Source organism: Petaurus breviceps, unplaced genomic scaffold, assembly GCF_028583685.1.
Source record: "Petaurus breviceps papuanus isolate PSGF00001 unplaced genomic scaffold, PetGlider_PUasm1.0 90601, whole genome shotgun sequence".
NCBI classification, from domain to species: Eukaryota; Metazoa; Chordata; class Mammalia; order Diprotodontia; family Petauridae; genus Petaurus; species Petaurus breviceps.
The window spans coordinates 1,495,745-1,512,804 of NW_027187282.1; the positions used below are offsets into that span (position 1 = coordinate 1,495,745).

Sequence of the window (17,060 nt, forward strand, 5' to 3'; positions counted from 1 at the left end):
AGGTGGTTTGTTGTTATTTATATTTGATCACTATGGAGGATGAAGCAGTTCACCTTTAGAGAGGATGAGACTATAGCCTCACCAATTTGGGGTGTACCACACAAAGGTTGTTCTTAATTCTTCACAGAATTGTATTGTGTCTTCAGAGCTTTTGGGGAACCCTAGAAGTAATGTTTTAAGGTCATTACCTGACCATGAGGCATATCCCACAAACCACTCCCTCCTTTCCCTCCTGCTACCATCTGGTATAGTGGGTGGGCCCCTCTGGATTTCTCCCCAAGGGTTTCCACTGCCCATCCCTCTCTCAAGGGTCCTCCTGAGTGGATTGTGCTGAGGAGTGTACTGCTGGTGGGGCAGGATGGCAAAAGAATCACTTACATAATCAAGAAATCTACCAAAAGGAAAATAAGTTGACCAGGCATTCAAAGTTCTGGGACTGGGGCTGATACAGTACCTCTGGGGTGGGAATGAGGAGACCCATCTTCTGGAGGAACTAATGGGCCAATGGATATTGCCAATCAAGGCTATCTTCACCTGAGAAACAACCCTTGACTGAAGCTTTCTTAGGCTGGCATATAATTTGGAAACTCAATCTGATTTGAGGATTTACCTCAGATTTTCCTGGGAGCTTAAAAAGCTTTGGACTTCCTTGGTTTCCATGAGAGTCTAGAGTCAGACATGCACTTAGCCACCTCCTTGCACCCAAATCCTAAAGCCAGACACTGGGCCTGCTGGCTATTAACTGCCTTTTTTGGGCACTTCTAAGGGCAAGAGTTTTGTCGAAGTTGAAATTACTTACAAAGAGAAATTGCCATTTGAGATTTCCTGGGGCCAACTATTTCACTCATTATTCAGATCTGTGAGTTCTGTTTGGGATACGTCAGATGAGGCGGATGCCTTTCATCTTGTGCTTTCTCTTTTATCTGGGTCCCAAATCTTTAGCCCACTTAATATCCCTAGAACTCTTTCGGTTCCAAGTTAGTATCAATTTGAAATATATGCCAAACTTCCAGGACTGTCTCAAGCCCTAAACTTAGATCCAGTTTGATTTACTAGGATTCCACAGAGGCCTAAAGGTATTGCGTTCTTTCTTCTTGGTCAGTCAGGGTTCCAGTACTTATTCATCTGACGTGATTTGGCTGTTTGGGGAAAAGGATATGTGGTTCAGACCTGGGGCAATGTTGTTTGGTGGGAGCCAGTCCAGGTGTTCACCCTGGGGCTGCCAATTACCAGAGACAAAAATAGTTAATATTCACCCGGCTACAGAGGCCCTGGGTGGGAAGTAAGAAGAGGGAGGAATGTGTGTGAAGAGGCCAATACTGATGGGCAGAAATACTGTCCAAGTGCATGCTTTCTATGGCTCTCCAAGAGTCAGAGAGCGCTTATCTCTCAGCTCAGCCCCTGCCCCCTCCAGAACACCACAGACTGATTGTCAAGGGGCATTTGGACTGACCCACTCAGAAACTGACTCTTGAGCTTCCACCCTCTGGCAAACCCCACCTCCTTCTCAAACTCCCTAGGACTTCAGTGAACCTTAGGCACCTTTGCCATAAGCAAGTCAGCTCTGAACAGAAGTGGGTGCATGTGCTTTTACTGTTAGCATAGCATTAACAAACAAAGAGTATGCCAGCTTAATAAGAAAACCAATAAAACATCTGCCAAGGGCTTACATGCCCACAGTTCTCCCTGACATAGAATTCATTCACACCTAAAGTTTTAGAGATGCAGAATTCCACCTTTCAGTGGACACAGGAGCAAAGATAACAGTTTCCAGAGGGTGTCTGACACATGCACACCTTGGTGGCAGAACCTTAAAGGAAGGGGCAGAAATTCTGGAGGAACTTTGGACCTGGAGCTCAAGACAGAGGGTGGAGTCAGGACCTCGGATTAGATGATTGAAGCTGTCCTTGACATAAGCTCTCTGGTCCATGACAGGCATGTTTAAAAATTAATTCTTTTTCAATTAATGACAATTCACCTTCTCTCACAGGGAGGAAATAGTCATAAACAAAACAACTTTCTTATGCTGAAGGGGGAATTAAAAGGGGGGGAAAAGAAAGAGCCAGGATCTGAGGATTATATTAGTTTGTCTCTTACACAGCTGGGGGAAAGGGCTGAACAAATTGGGATATATGAGTGTAATTTAGAAATGACTAAAGAGACAATTTTAGTGAATAGTTACTATGTTAGAACTGATACAGTGTGAAGTGAGCAGAACTGAGAGGAAAATGTATACAAAGGCAGCAATATTACAAAGAAAAACAACTTTAGACACTTGAGAACTCTGATCAATAGTCAACAAACATTAAGCACCTACCTACTATGTCCTACGATGTGCCAGGCATTGTGCTAGGCACTGGAGATACAAAGAAGGACAAAAGACACCCCCCCTCGCCCTCAGCGAGCTCCCAGTCTAATGGGGGAGGCAATATGGAAACAACTATGTGAAAGCAAGCTATGGACAGGAGAAACAAATAATCTCCGAGGGAAGGCCCTGATGTGAGAGGGAATTGTGAAAGACTTCCTGTGGAAGGTGGGATGTTAGCTGGGATCTGAACAAAGCTAGGGTGGGCAAGAGACAGAGATGAGGTAGGCGAGAGCATCCCAGGCATGGGGGGAAGCCAGAGAAAATGCCCAGAGTCAGGAGAACAGGACCTTGTGAGAGGAGCAGGCCAGAGGTCAGGGTCACTGGATCATGCAACACATGAGGGGGGCATAAGAAGACTGAAAAGGGAGGAGGGGGCCGGTTATGAAGGGCTTTGAACCCCAAACAGAGCATTCTGTATTTGATCCTGCAGACCATAGGGAGCCATTGGAATTTACTGAATAGTGTATGTGTATTTTTGTGCACCCGTGTATGTGGTCAGACCTGGGCTTTAGGAAGATCACTATAATGGCTGAATGGGGGATGGACTGCAGTGGGGAGAGACCTGAGGCAGGTGGAGCCCCCAGCAGCTGCTGCAGTAGTCCGGGTGTAAGGGGATGAGGACCTGCCCCAAAGTGGGAGCAGGGTCAGAGGAGAGGAAGGGGGGTGTCTGGGAGATGTTACAAAAGTAGAATTTACAGGACTGCACAGAAGATTGGCTATGAGAGAGAGGAAGAAGGCTGGATGACACCTTGGTTGAGAGCCTGGGGGACTGGGAGGATGGTGACATCCTCAACAATGAAAGGAAAATTAGGATTAAAGGTGAAAGAGTAGGGAGAAAGATAATAAGATAAAATAAAGATAAATATAAAAATTTTAAAAACATAATAAAGATAATAAGGATAAAAGAAGGATAATAAGATAACAGGATAATAAAGTCAGGACTCCCACCCTTTCTGCCATTCAGCTATGACCCAATGGGATTGGAATGCCTCAAACTCACAAGTTCACTAGGATTGCCTCCACACCTGGGTGTGCCCATCCTGAGATAGGGCCTTGCTTGCCTAAGACCTGAAAACAACAGATGTGAATGAGGCAGCCCAAACCCAAGCTCAGGCTTGGTTAGGAAGGACATGTGATCCATATGATCGGGACCATCATGTGATGATATTGGAGTGGAGAAAATACCTTCCCTACTCCTCACCGAAACATTTGGTGTTTCATGATGCCACCTGGAGGGAGCCTGAGGCTTTAACAGGTGCTGCACCCTGCCTCCCTCACAGGATGGGGAAAGATCAAGAGACAAGTCAATGCTTACCACATCATGCCGGCTCTGGAATTCACACATTCAAAGTAGGCTCTCCCTCTGACTGGTGGGCTCCACCCTGACCTCCATGTAAGGTGGGTCCCCAGACAAGCCATGCCTCATTCCTCTGAGGCCTCACTCCAGATTTCCTCTACCATGCCCCTGTGCTGGGTACCTTGCCCCTTCCCCAAAACTTTTTAGCTCTGTCTTAGGTGTCTCTCCCCACCCCCCCTTAGAATGTAAGCTTCTTGAGGGCAAGGACTGCTTTTCCTTTGACTTGTTGACTGACTGACACACAAAGTCCTTTCAGCCTGGGTCATCACATAGCCAAAAACAGGTCCCGGAGTTCCTACATGGTTGAATAGAACCAGGAATGGTAATTGAATGAGCTGAGCAGAATGTCCCATTCAACCTTTCTACATAAAGTAGAATTCCTTAAAAATTAGAGCAGCTGAAGGCAGAATTGTCTGCCTTGAGAGATAGTAGGTGGCCCCTCAGTAGAGGGCTGAGAAAAAGCTTGTCCAACCCCTTCCTGGATATGTTAAGAAGGGAACACATGTTGGACTAGACTCGATCTTTAAGACCCCTTCCTACTCTGAGATTCTCTTCCTTCACAATCTCTGTGCCAGGCTTTGGGAAGGCAATGAGTGTACTGTGGGGCCATCCCAACAGAAGATCCAGATTTGAGTCTCAGTTCCAACCCTTCTAGACATTTGACCTAATCATGCCTGAGCCTCAGTTTCCTCATCTGGGGTCTGAGGGTAACCACATACCTTACATGCTGTCGTGAAGGAAGTGCTTTATCGACTTTAAAGAGACTTAGAAAGCTTACTGTCCTTCTGGCCATGGTACTAAATTGGCATCCACTAGATGGAGAAAGAAAACCACAGATTCACATGCCATCTGCTCTTTCTTACTTGAGTGAATGTTGAGACACCCGACTGAAATTCAGCAAAGTCATATTTATTAAGCACCTGACATATGCAGGGATTGTGTCTCTTCTTCCAACAGGGGGGCGGCTTGAAGAGAAGTGATGCAGACTTTGTCCTAAAGGAGCTTATGACCAGGTATCCAGGAGAGAGACAAACACCAGCACATGGCCAACAGGGCTTCATGAATGCTTGTTGACTGTTTGCCAAGACAACTATGACACACTCCCTTAATATGATACTCTATTAAGTACCTAGGACATGTAGCTGGGAAGGACCATTTTGGTTGGGAGGGTTGGTGAAAGGCTTCATGGAAAAGTGGGCCCCTACCTTGTGTAGAGAAGGGCTTCAACAGGTAACCTTATTCAAGGGGTGGAGGCCAGGCTCACATGGACAGAGCAAGATTAGAAAACAGAACAGCTCAGCTGCTTTTTTTTTTTTTTACTAAAGCAAATGCTTTTCTCTTAGTCTACAAAATGACAAAATACTAGATTTTAGAATAAAATGAACATTAATCCCTGATGAGGTAAGGTCAGAGAACCACATTTTTAGGAAAGATGTTATACTAGAGAATATACAGAGGAAAGAAACCAGGAATGGTGAGGGGTCTGTAAAAGGTACCATATGTGGAGGAACTAACCACTTTCTTTGAAAAAGAAGAGGGGCAGCTAGGTGGCCCAGTGACTGGAGCACCAGCCTCAGAGTCAGGAGGACCTAAATTCAAATCCGGCCTCAGACACTTAACACTTAGTAGCTATGTGATCTTGGGCAAGTCACTTAACCCCAATTGCCCTGCCTTCCCCCCTCCAAATAAAAGACAAAAAAAGAAAGCATGTATCAACTAAGCAGGCATGCAACTAAAAAATCCTAGAAGTACCCTACTTACCTGAGATAATATTTTTCTTAATTTTGTTTTCCTTGATTATTCCTCTTCCCCTCTATTTCCCTTCTTCTCTGAAGATCAAGACATAACAGAACCACTCCCAGACACTCTGTCTAAATAGACTCCTTCTACAATCTCTGATGATGATAAAGTTCTGAGGGGACACACATATCATCTCCCCACATTAGAACACATTTATCTTTCTTTAGTCTTTTATGATTGCTTGCTCAGGTTTACTTTTGTATGTTTCTCTCGATTCCTGTATTTTGTGTTTCAAAGTTTCTATGCAACTCTGGTATTTTCAGACCAAGGGATTTCAGAAATGCTTTTAAGTCTTCTATTTTATTAAATATCTATTTATCTACCAAAGAGATCATAGAAGTGGGAGGAAGATCTGTATGTACAAAAATATTTATAGCAGCTCTTTTTGTGGTGGCAAAGAACTGGAAATCAAGGGGATGCGCATCTATTGGGGAATGGCTAAATAAATTGTGGTATATGAATGTAATGGAATGCTACTGTGCTATAAGAAATGAGGAGTAGATGGGACTTCATAATATCCTGGAGATACTGATGTTGAGTGAGGAGAGAAGAACCAGGGGAACTTTGTACACAATTACAGATACAATGTATGTGTGATGACCAACTTTGATAGACTGGGCTCTTCTCAGCAATGATATAAGACAACTCCAAAGCACTCATGATGGAAAGAGATGTCCACATCCAAAGAAAGAACTATGGTTTGAATGCAGATTGAATCAAATTACCTGCTCTCTTTCTTTTTCTTGTTTTGTTTTCTCTTTCCCATTGTTCATTCTATAGATTATAATCCTTCTTTATAACCTGACTAACGGTTAATGTGAAGGTGTTTGCAGATCCTATATTTGATTTTATGCCACCATGGTGGGTGTAGGGGGGTGGGGGAGAGGAGAGGGAGGGGGAGAAAATTTGAAACTCAAGGGATTGTGGAACTGAATGTTGTAAACTAAAAGTAAATTAATAAATTAATTTTAAAAAATTAAAAAGATCTATTTCTACCCTTTAGGATCATACTCAGTTATACTGCGTAAATTATTCTTGATTGTAGTAAGCCTAGATCTTTTGCCTTCTGTATTATATTCTAAGTTCTCCACTTCTTTATGATGGTACTTACTAAATCTTGTGTGATCCTAACTGTGGTTCTTCCAATTGTACTGGATTTTTTTCTGGCTGTTCGCAATATTTTTTTAACCCAGTAGTACTATATTTTTACTATAATATTCCTAGGAATTGTCATTTTGGGGTTTCTCTTAGGAAGTGACTGGCGGATTCTTTCTATTTTTACTTTGTCTTCTGCTCTTAAAAGATATGGGCAGTTTTCTTTTGTGATTTCTTGAAATAGCACATATCTCTTTTTTATTGAGGCTTTTGGATAGTATGATGACTTTAAAATTATATTTTCTCAACCTGATTTCCAGGTCAGCTATTTTTCCTTTGGAATACATTATTTTTTCTTCTTTTTTTTCAGTCTTTTGACTTGGTTTTAATATTTATCTTTTCCAGGAACTTGTAAAGCCAAGCACAAGCAACTTTCCTGAGGACTGCTGCTGTGAATAGCTTTAAGGTTCTGATCACACAGTATAGTGAACTCTCTATTTATTCAGCAGTAAATTAAAGCAAAACATTCACAGAAACCAAAGTACAGCATTCATAATGTTATAACATGACAAATTATCACTAAAATGGCCACATAGTTTTCACCAAAGTGGTCACATAGTTTTAAACAAAAGATATCATTCAATAAATTTTTAACTCAATCATCCTTAAGGAGCAAGCTAAGGGACAAAACTAAGGGACAAAAGTACAAAGGTCAAAGTTTTTCATCCCTAGGTCACATTGTCTTAATCTCTCAGTCAAAAAGTCTTCTTTCTTCTTGATTGGAGATTGGTTTCCAATCATCTTTAACTCAATCATCCTTAAGAAGTACAAGGTACAGAGTACAAAATTCTCCCACAGTAAATCATGATCTTCTCAGTCAGCACTAAGTACCCAAGGAGAGGTCTTTTCATCTTGGCTCAAGGATGGCTCCCAAATTCCATGGTTCCTCTTCCATGGGTCCAGCTCCTGCCTGAATCTACCCAATTGTCACCTAGATTCACAGGTAGGTAGCTCTCAGCTCCTCGTCCAGCTCCTCATCCAGCTCCTCAACCAGTTCCATATTGAAGCTCACAGTGTCCAGTCTACCTCAAGTCCTTCATAATTTCTGTTACTGGGAAGATAAAGCTTAACAGAACCAAAATAACATTCATGCACATTGCTTGCACCATAATCAACTCACTATTTGCCTGTGAAATCAACACAAACCCCCAAACGAGGTCTGAGAACTCAACACAAATCATCAATATAGTCCCAGAACCTCTGAAACCCTCTTCCAGGACTTCTGTAAACAGACAACAAGAAAATCCTCTTTCAGGGCTTCCAGTAATGTTCCAGGGCTTCTGTAAAAAGTATTACAAACAAAAATCAACACAGACAGAATAGACAGAGTGCCAGGTTACCACAAGTTTTCTCCTTCTCAGCTCTGCCACCACAAGTGTTCCCCTCTCAGTTCTGCTCTCTCCCAGCTTGTGTTCAGCTTTTTATCTGGTCATTAGCTCCTCCCTGTTCTGCCCACCTCTTACTTCCTTCCTGTTCCTGTCTTTGGCAAGTCCCTCCCACTGTGGGTTTCACAAGTTATGTTTCTTAACAAAGACTTGATATAATTTCGGGCAAGACTCAACTGAAACAAAGTGCTAAGTACTTCCGTGTTTCCCCGATAATAAGACCTATCCCGAAAATAAGCCCTCCCCTTACTGTGTAAGATTCCTCTAAAAATAAGCCCTCCCCCGAAAATAAGCCCTATTGAGATTGCTGCTGTAGTGAAGGTGATCCCCTGCACTACACGCTACATTAGGGTACCCTCTGTATGCACCGTCCATCCCCCCTCCCCTGGTGAAACGCACGCCGCGCTCTGAGCTGCATCCAATCAGAGCTGCAGCAGTGAGCGCGTCATCCTGTTCTTTATTGAATTCATTATTGAATAAAGGTACATTTTTTTGTTCACATTTACCTGTTTATTAAAATTGCTGTCAATGTTCATTAAAATAAGCCCTTCCCTGAAAATAAGCCCTCTGGTGTTTTTCTGTCCAAAAAAAATAATAAGATAGTGTCTTATTATTGGGGAAACACAGTTGTTTGCTTGTCATTACAGAACTTTGTCCGGGCTTGTGACCAAGATGTGTTTTTATTTGAAGTTTTACTCATAGATACATTAAAGGCATTCTCTTCTATTTAAAAAAAATAATTTTTTGAGGGGGCACCAACGCAAAGGGCGGGCAGGGGAGGGGCGCAGGGGGGTGGGGCGAAGGTACTCGGTAGCTCCCGGCTTCGCCCCAGCTCAGGCGGAGACTCCAGCGCTGTGTATAAGATCTGAACAGGGCGGCCTGCAGACCAAGATCTACGACATCGGGGCTTCTCTCGATGCCATCCAGTATTCCAAGCACCCGCCTCATCCATAAGGGATTCCTGCTCTGAGAACTCCCTCTCAGCTGGCATTTCTGTCCTGTAATGGCACTGACCTGTCTTCATCTCAACTTCTCTGGAAATTAAGCTCATCTTTGTGAAAGTTCTTAGTTCTGTGTTCAGTTCATGTTGGAAACCATATCAGTTCACTTTTTGCTTGGACCATTGTGAGCACCAGCATACTTACCATTGACCATTATGTCATTGTTTCAAGGGTGAAGGCAGGAAACAAAGAATGAGGGTACCAGCTCACCTCAGGCATCCCTTCACCATTTTGAAGGAACAGTTTTATAATGAAGAGGGAGGAGGATGGGAAAGCAAAGCCAAGGGCAGGCTTTCCTAGTGCTTTGTTTCCATGTTCCCTTAGCTCTGGTGTAAGAGGACTCATGGTCATGTCAGTTGTCTTAAAATTAAGTGGTGTTAACTTTTAACCTTTGTAACCGTTTCTGCAGTTAAACTAATGAAAAACTAATGTTGCTTTCTTTTGATGGAAAAAAATGCCATATCCAGTGCCATTCATTCAATAAACATTTATTCAGGAAAAAAAATTATTTTTTTAATCATGAATTTTTTTTCTCACCCTTCCTACCCAGCCCCTCCCCCTAAATGAGAAAGAAATGAAGAAAAACAAAATCTGTTACAAACTTGTATAGTAAAGCAAAACAAATTTCCCCATTGGACATGTCCAAAAATATATGTGTGTCATTCTGGACTTCGAGTCTTTCTCTTCTCTATCAGAAGTGGGTAACATGTTTCATCATTAATACCCTGGAATCATGGTCAGTCAATTACAGTGACCAGAGTTCCTAATTCATTCAAAATTATTTATCTTTACCATAATGCTATACTGGCTCTGCTCACTTCGCTCTACATCAGCTTATATAAGTCTTCCTAGATTTCTCTAAAACCATACCCTTCATCACTGCTTACAGCTCAATAGTATTCTATCACATTCATATACCATAACTAGTTTAGCCATTCCCCAATGTATGTATACCCCCTCTGATTCCCATTCTTTGCTACTTCAAAAGGAATTCTATATATATTTTTTGTATATCCTTAAATTTGTTTTCCTTTGGACAAATCCCTCCTTAACCTACTCTCCCTCTAATTCCCCCCTTCTCTCTTCTCCCCATGCCCTCCTACTTCCCTGTTGAGTGAAATATATTCAGAAGAGAGTGAGGTTCAAGTGCCAACTGCTTCCCCCACCCCTCCCTCTCCCTCTCATTTGTATAACTGTCTATCTAATTTCATACCAAGCTTATGTGAGATAATTTCCCCTAATATTCCTTTTCCTTTCCCTGACCAAGAGTGTATTCCTCTTCCCTTCTCTTTTCATTCTTCTTTTAGGATCATCAAGATATGAGAGAACTCCCAGGTCTTATCCAGTTACACTCCCTCCATGACCCCTGATGATACTAAGGTTCAGAAATGATTCATGTATTATCTCCCCATTGTAGAATGTAAACATTGTATCTTAGTTTATTCCCTTTATCCATGTTTACCTTTTTATGTTTTTCTTCATTCTTGTGTTTGAACTTCAAAGTTTGTCTGCAGCTGTAGTCTTTTCATCTGGAATGTTTAGAAGCCCTCTATGTTCATTAAAGTTCCATCCTCTCTCCCCCCCCCCCCCCCCAACCTCAAGGATTTTACTTGGTTTTGCTGGGCAAGTTATCCTTGGTTGCAAGCCATATCCCAAGGCCTCTGATCCTTTGTAGTGGTGGATAATAAATTAAATGTGATCCTGACTGTGACTCCTTGGTACTTGAATGCGTTCTTTCTGACTGCTTTTAATAATTTATTCTCTTTGACCTGGAAGCTCTGGGTTTGGACTATGATGTTCCTGGGAGTGTTCATTTTGGTGTTTCTTTCAGGAGATGATTGGTAGAGTTTTTTTTCTATTTTTACTTTGCCCTCTGGTTCCAAGAAATCTGAACAGTTTTCTTTTATTATTTCTTGAAATAATACCAAGCTTATGTGAGATAATTTCTAGGCTCTTTTTTTGATCATGAATATCAGGTGGTCCAATGATTCTTTTTTTCACTCTTTTTTTTAATCTTTTAGTTTACATCATTCATTTCCACAAAGATTTTAGTTACAAATTTTCTCCCCAATTTTCCCTACCCACCACCCCAAAACAGCATTTCCACTTAATATCCCCTCCCCCAATCTGCTCTGTCCCATATCTTCCCCCATTCCCCCTTCGACTTTCCAGTAGGGCACGGTGGATCTCTATGCCCCAGTGCCTGTATATTTCATTTCCCAGTTACATGTAAAATATTAATAAAAATATGTATATATATTTTTGAACATTTCATTTTAAAACTTTGGATTCCAAATTTTTTCCCTTCCTCCCCTGACACCCACCTTCACTGGGAAGATAAGCAATTTAATATAGGTTGTGCATGAATAGCTATGCAAAACATTTCCATAGTGGATATATTGTGGAAGACTGACTATATATCCCTCTATCCTATCCCATCCCCCACTTGATCTATACTCTACTTTGATCCTTTCCATTTTCAAAAGTGGGTGCTTCCAACTTCCCTCTCACCCAGCCTGCCCTCCCTTCAATTATCCCCCTTCTCCTCCCTTTCCCCTCTACTCTGCTGTAGGGTGAGATACCCTATTTAGTATGTATGCCATTCCCTCCCTAAGCCAAATTCAATGAGAATAAGATTGACTTATTTCTTTTTGCCTTCCTGATTTTTCCCTCCATTGTAACAAATTTCCCTTACCTCTTCTATATGAAATAGTTTACCCCATTCTGTCTCTCCCCATCTCCTCTCATTATATTCCTCTCTCACCTCTTGATTTCACCTTTTAAGTATCAACCCTTCCTATTCAATTGGTCCTGTGCCCTCTGTCTATGTATACCTGTACACATATGTACACATACTCACAAATGTATTCATACTCCCATATACCCTCCTATATAGACATATATATGCATGTATACATATGCACACATATACATACATATATTATACACATACACACATGTACACATTTCTATTCCTTGCAACTATTCTCATACTGAGAAAAGTTTCATAAGTTACAATTAACGTTTTTCCATGTAGGAATATAAGTAGGTCAACTTTGATAAGTTCCTTATGATTTCTTTTCCCTGTTTACCTTCTCAAACTTCTCTTGCTTCTTGTATCTCAATGTCAAATTTTCTATTCAACTCTGGTCTTTTCATCAAGAATGCTTGAAAAGTCCTCTATTCCACTGAATGACTGTATTTTCTCCTGATACTCAGATTTGCTGGGTAGGTGATTCTTGGTTTTAATCCCAGCTCCTTTGACCTCCAGAATATCATATTCCAAGCCCTTTGATCCCTCAATGTAGAAGCTGCCAGGTCCTGAGTCATCCTGATTGTGTTTACACAGTGTTGAAATTGCTTCTTCCTGGCTGCTTGTAATATTTTCTCCTTGATCTGAGAACTCGAGAACCTGGCTATAATATTCCTAGGAGTTTTCTTTTTGGGATCTTTTTTTCAGGAGGTTATCAGTGGACTCTTTCAACCTCTATTTTGCCCTCTGGTTCTAAAACATCAGGGCAATTTTCCTTGAGAATTTCTTGAAGGATGATTTGTAGCTTCTTCTTTTGATCATGGCTTTCAGGTAGTCCAATAATTTTTAAATTATCTCTCCTCGATCTATTTTCCAGGTCAGTGGTTTTTCCCATGAGATATTTCACATTGCCTTCTATTCTTTCATTTGTTTGGATCTGTTTAATAGTATCTTGATTTCTCATAAAGTCACTAGCTTCCATTTGCTCCAGTCTAATTCTGAAGGAATGATTCTCTTCAGTGAGCTTTTGAGATTCTTTTTCCCCCTGGCAAATTCAGCTTTTTAAGGCATTCTTCTCCTCATTGCCTTTTTGAGCCTCTTTTGTCATTTGAGTTAGTCTATTTTTTAAGGTGTTATTTTCTTCAGTCAGGTTGTTGACTCTCATTTCATAATTTTCTTGCATTGTTCTCATTTCTCTTCCCAATTTTTCCTTCACTTCTCTTATTTGATTTTCAAAAACCTTTTTAAGCTCCTCTATGGCCTGTAAGCAACTTATTCTTTTCTTGGAAGCTTTTGGTGCAGGATTTCTGACTTTTCTGTCTTCCTCCTGTTCCATGCTTTGATCCTTTTTGTCCCCAAAATGGAGTGTAAAGTTAGGTTGCTCTGTTTGCATTGCTTCCTTTGCCTTCTTGTGTTGCCACTCAATTACTTGACTTTTGGGCTTTTTGCCACAGTAGAACTCTGGTACCAGAAACGGGAGCTTTATTGCAAATGCTGGGGTTTTCTCAGCTGCCATAGGTATTAGTTGGGTGCCATCTCTAAAGCCTCCACATTCTCTAGCAAGCTGGTCATGCACCCCATGACCTCCATTCTAGATAGCAATCCACATCCAAGCAGGTTAACGCAACAGTGATTATTCCTCAGACTGGTTGCTTGGTCTCCCTACAACTTGCAGACCAGGGGCAGCTGCATGGTGGTGGCACCTCAGCAGCTTCTCACCCCAGGGGCAAAGGCCAGAACGCACTCTGAATTTTCAGGTCCCAAAGCCCACACTGCACTGACCTCTCACTTTGTCCTTGACATCTATGGGTTGATAATTATGGAAACTGCCACAGCTGCTTGTGACCTGAAGTCCCTCCAGCCAGCAGCTGGTCAGGCCACCCTGGAGCTAAGACCTCCAGCTCCAGCAGGACTGGGGTTGCCTCCCAGAGCACTGTCATCAGCAGGAGGTTACCTTCTCTGTGTCATTTTGTGGGTTCTGTAGCTCCAAAGATTTTCTAGAGTAATTTTTACATGAATTGAGGGAGGTGGGAGCCAGAGCTGGGAGGAAGTCCTGTTTCTACTCTGCCATCTTCACTCTGCCTCTTGGTCCAATGATTCTTAATGTTTTTCTCCTTGATCTTTTTTCCAGGACAGTTGTTTTTGATGAGATGCCTTATATTTTCTTCCATTTTTTCAATCTTTTGTCTTTGTTTTAATAGTTCTTATTTTCTCATAAAGTCATTGCTTTCCATTTGGTGCATTCTAACTTTTTGAGAGCTTGTCACCTGTCCAAGATTTTGTACCTGTTGCACACAGCTGTTACCTTTCCAGTTCTTTTTTTCCATAGTTATAATTTCTTTTCCATTTTTTTCCTTAAGAAGTATTCTCATTTCATTTATTAAAAAATTTAAGTCTTAAAAATATTCTTGTTTCATCTCTTCCAGGAATTCTAGTTGAATTTGTACCTGTGCTGTCTTTTTCTCCAAGCCTTTACTTGCACATGTTTTGGTATCATTCTCTTCCAGGCCTATGTCTTAAGCATTCCTGTCACCATAATAGCTTTTTATGGTGGGGTTCTTTTTTGTTTCCTCATTCTTCGAACCCACCTCCTGATTTTGGATTTTATGTTAAGGCTAGGCTCTGCTCACTTTTGGGGTGGATGTCTGAGCTTAGTTTTTGTCTTCTTGAACTCTTCTGCTATTTTCTTGGGGTGTTGAATATTGTGTTATTCTAGGATTTCAGGAACAGCTCAGGCTCTGGACATCCAACTTCTCAGTTCTCTCAGAGTTATGTGATCAAAGGAAAAGTCTGTTCACTTTCCTCTTTGGTGGAGATCTGCAAGTTTCTAACTCAGGTTTGGGTCTGAGAAACCTAGTCATCCCTGGTTGGTGGTTCCGGTAGATGCTGCTAGACCCAGTGACTCTCAGCCAGTTAGGAAACACTGCAGGGTGATAAGAGAACTGCAGGCTCCTTTTTGGTCTGGGCTTCCTGCCCCAATTATTCGACTGTAGACTTCAGCCTGGACTGGAGGCTGTAACTGGGTCTCTGCTCTACTCTGGGAGTCAGAGCCACATAATGTGTTTCTTACTTCTGAACACATTATTTTCTTAATATACAACCTAGGGACATTAACCTCTCATATCTTCTACACCCAGGCACAGATCCCCCCTATCTCTGCCTTGGATCTTTGACCTATAATTGGCTAATGAATGGTAGAACTGCTAGATGGCATGATTCCCACATTGTGTACTGATTTAAGGATCTCTTCCTACCACAGTGCTTAATCTCAGTCCTTTCTCTCCACTATGTGTTCCTGGTCAGATTCTACTCCCAGCATACTTAGTCTAGGTCCCTGTGCTAACTTGAACTTGAAAAGTAACTCACTATGATTTTTTTCATGGAGTTCCTGATCAGGATTCAGCCAAATGTATTTTCTAGATGTTTGTGGAGGGTTGGTGTTGGAGGAACTGGGCTATGTTTTTGCCTACTCCACTGCCATCTTGATTCTGCCCTGACAACCAGACATGACTACAAGCAACTCCTAAGAAATATTTGTATGTACAAAAATTTAATTTCAATATTACAAAAGCTATTTTAAAAGTAGAAAAAGAAGGGGCTCTATCAAATTCTTTCTATGATACAAATATGGTATTGATACCTAAACCTAAACCAAAGAGAGTTTCAAAAGAGAATGAAAATTATACCTTAATATGTCAAATAGAATATACCTAAAACCAAGAGCTAGCTTTATATGTAATAGGAATAAAGTAGAGTCAATTTCCATAAGTTTAAGGGTAAAGCAAGGATACTAAAAGCAGAGACATTGCTGTTGCTCATAGACCTTGCTCCCCTCCAACCACACTGAGACAGATCTTTCCCACTATTCTGGTAAGTTACTTCCCTGCTCCAAGATCAATTCTGAGGCAGTTTTCAAGTTGTTTGGAGGGCAATTTGGAAGGGCTTCAGAGGATTTGCTCTGCCCTCTTGTCACTGGAAATCAGCTCTCTTTTTTTGGTGATTTTCTTGCATCACTCTCTTGCATCACTTTTCTTTCATTATTCTTGAATCACTTTTTTTACATTTATTATTTTCCCAATTTTTCTTCCACCTCTCATTTAATTTTTCAAATACTTTTTGAGCTCTTCCAGGAATACTTTTTTGGGCCTGAGACCAATTAACATTTTACTCTGAGGCTTTGTATGTAACAGTTTTAACTTTGTAGTCTTCTGAGTTTGTGTTTTGATCTTCTCTGTTGCCATAGCCTATTTCTTGACTTTGAACTTTGTGTTAAACTTGGTCTCTGCTCCCAGGTTGGAAGGTGCAGTGTTCTAAGCTTCAGGCTTTTGTGCTTCTGTTTTCAGAGCTAGTTCTAGGGTTTCTGTAAGTTCTCAGTCCTTCCAAGATGGTACTATGTAAGGAGAGATGTGGTTGGTCACTGCTTTCCTGGCCTATGCTCTGACCTTTGAGTGACTATAAGCTTTCTTTTCTACCCTGAAACTATGCCCAAGGTCATTGTTTCCCTGTGGCTGCAAACTGTGTTTTTCTAGTGCTTCTCACTCTAGGACTGGGGCCTAGATACACATATGGGCAATGCAACCAAGTCCTACACCTAGTACTAGCAAAGAGAGATCTTTAATCTCTTTCTGAACAATTTCCAACCACCTTGCCATCTGTGGGCTGAGAACTCAGGAAGCTACAGCTGCAGATTCAGTCTCTCACCCTGGTCTAACAGACCCTTCCTGCCTACCTAAGTTGTCTTGGGCTGAAAATTTGTTTTACCTCATCCTTTTGTGCGTTCTGCTTCTTTAGAACTCATCATTTTGAATAATTATTTAGAGGGTCAGGCCAGGAGGCAATGGTGCAGGGTAGGCCGGGAGGAGGCCTGTTCAATGAGGGGGGCAAGTTGTCCCACCAACCACAAGGGTCACTACCAGGCCTTTCACCAAGGGGCTGGGACTGGAAAGAGCAAGGTAAGAACCAAATGCAGGGCCCCTGTCCAGGATAGCAAATACTCCTGGGACTAGCACTCCATAGCCCAGAAATTCTTTAGCAGTTCCATTTAAAAGATGCCAAGACTTTTTGCTCTATTTTTTTTGTTTCATTTTGTTTTGTTTTGTGTTTTTAGCAATTTGCTCAGTTTTATTTTCCCTTCTGTTTATATTTCTTTTCAACTTATCCAAACCTGATTATTTCCTTTTTCCATTCTGTTACTGTCATATCTTCTTGTAGCTCTGTTTTCTTCATGAGTTAACCAGGTGGA

The 17,060-nt window shown here is 41.5% G+C and overlaps 1 pseudogene; it reads right to left on the minus strand.

The window, feature by feature from the left end:
• LOC138142693 (transcription factor IIIA-like) overlaps positions 1-9,089 on the minus strand; it is a 21,977-nt pseudogene extending 12,888 nt beyond the window's left edge.
• Between the last annotated feature and the right edge of the window lie 7,971 nt (positions 9,090-17,060).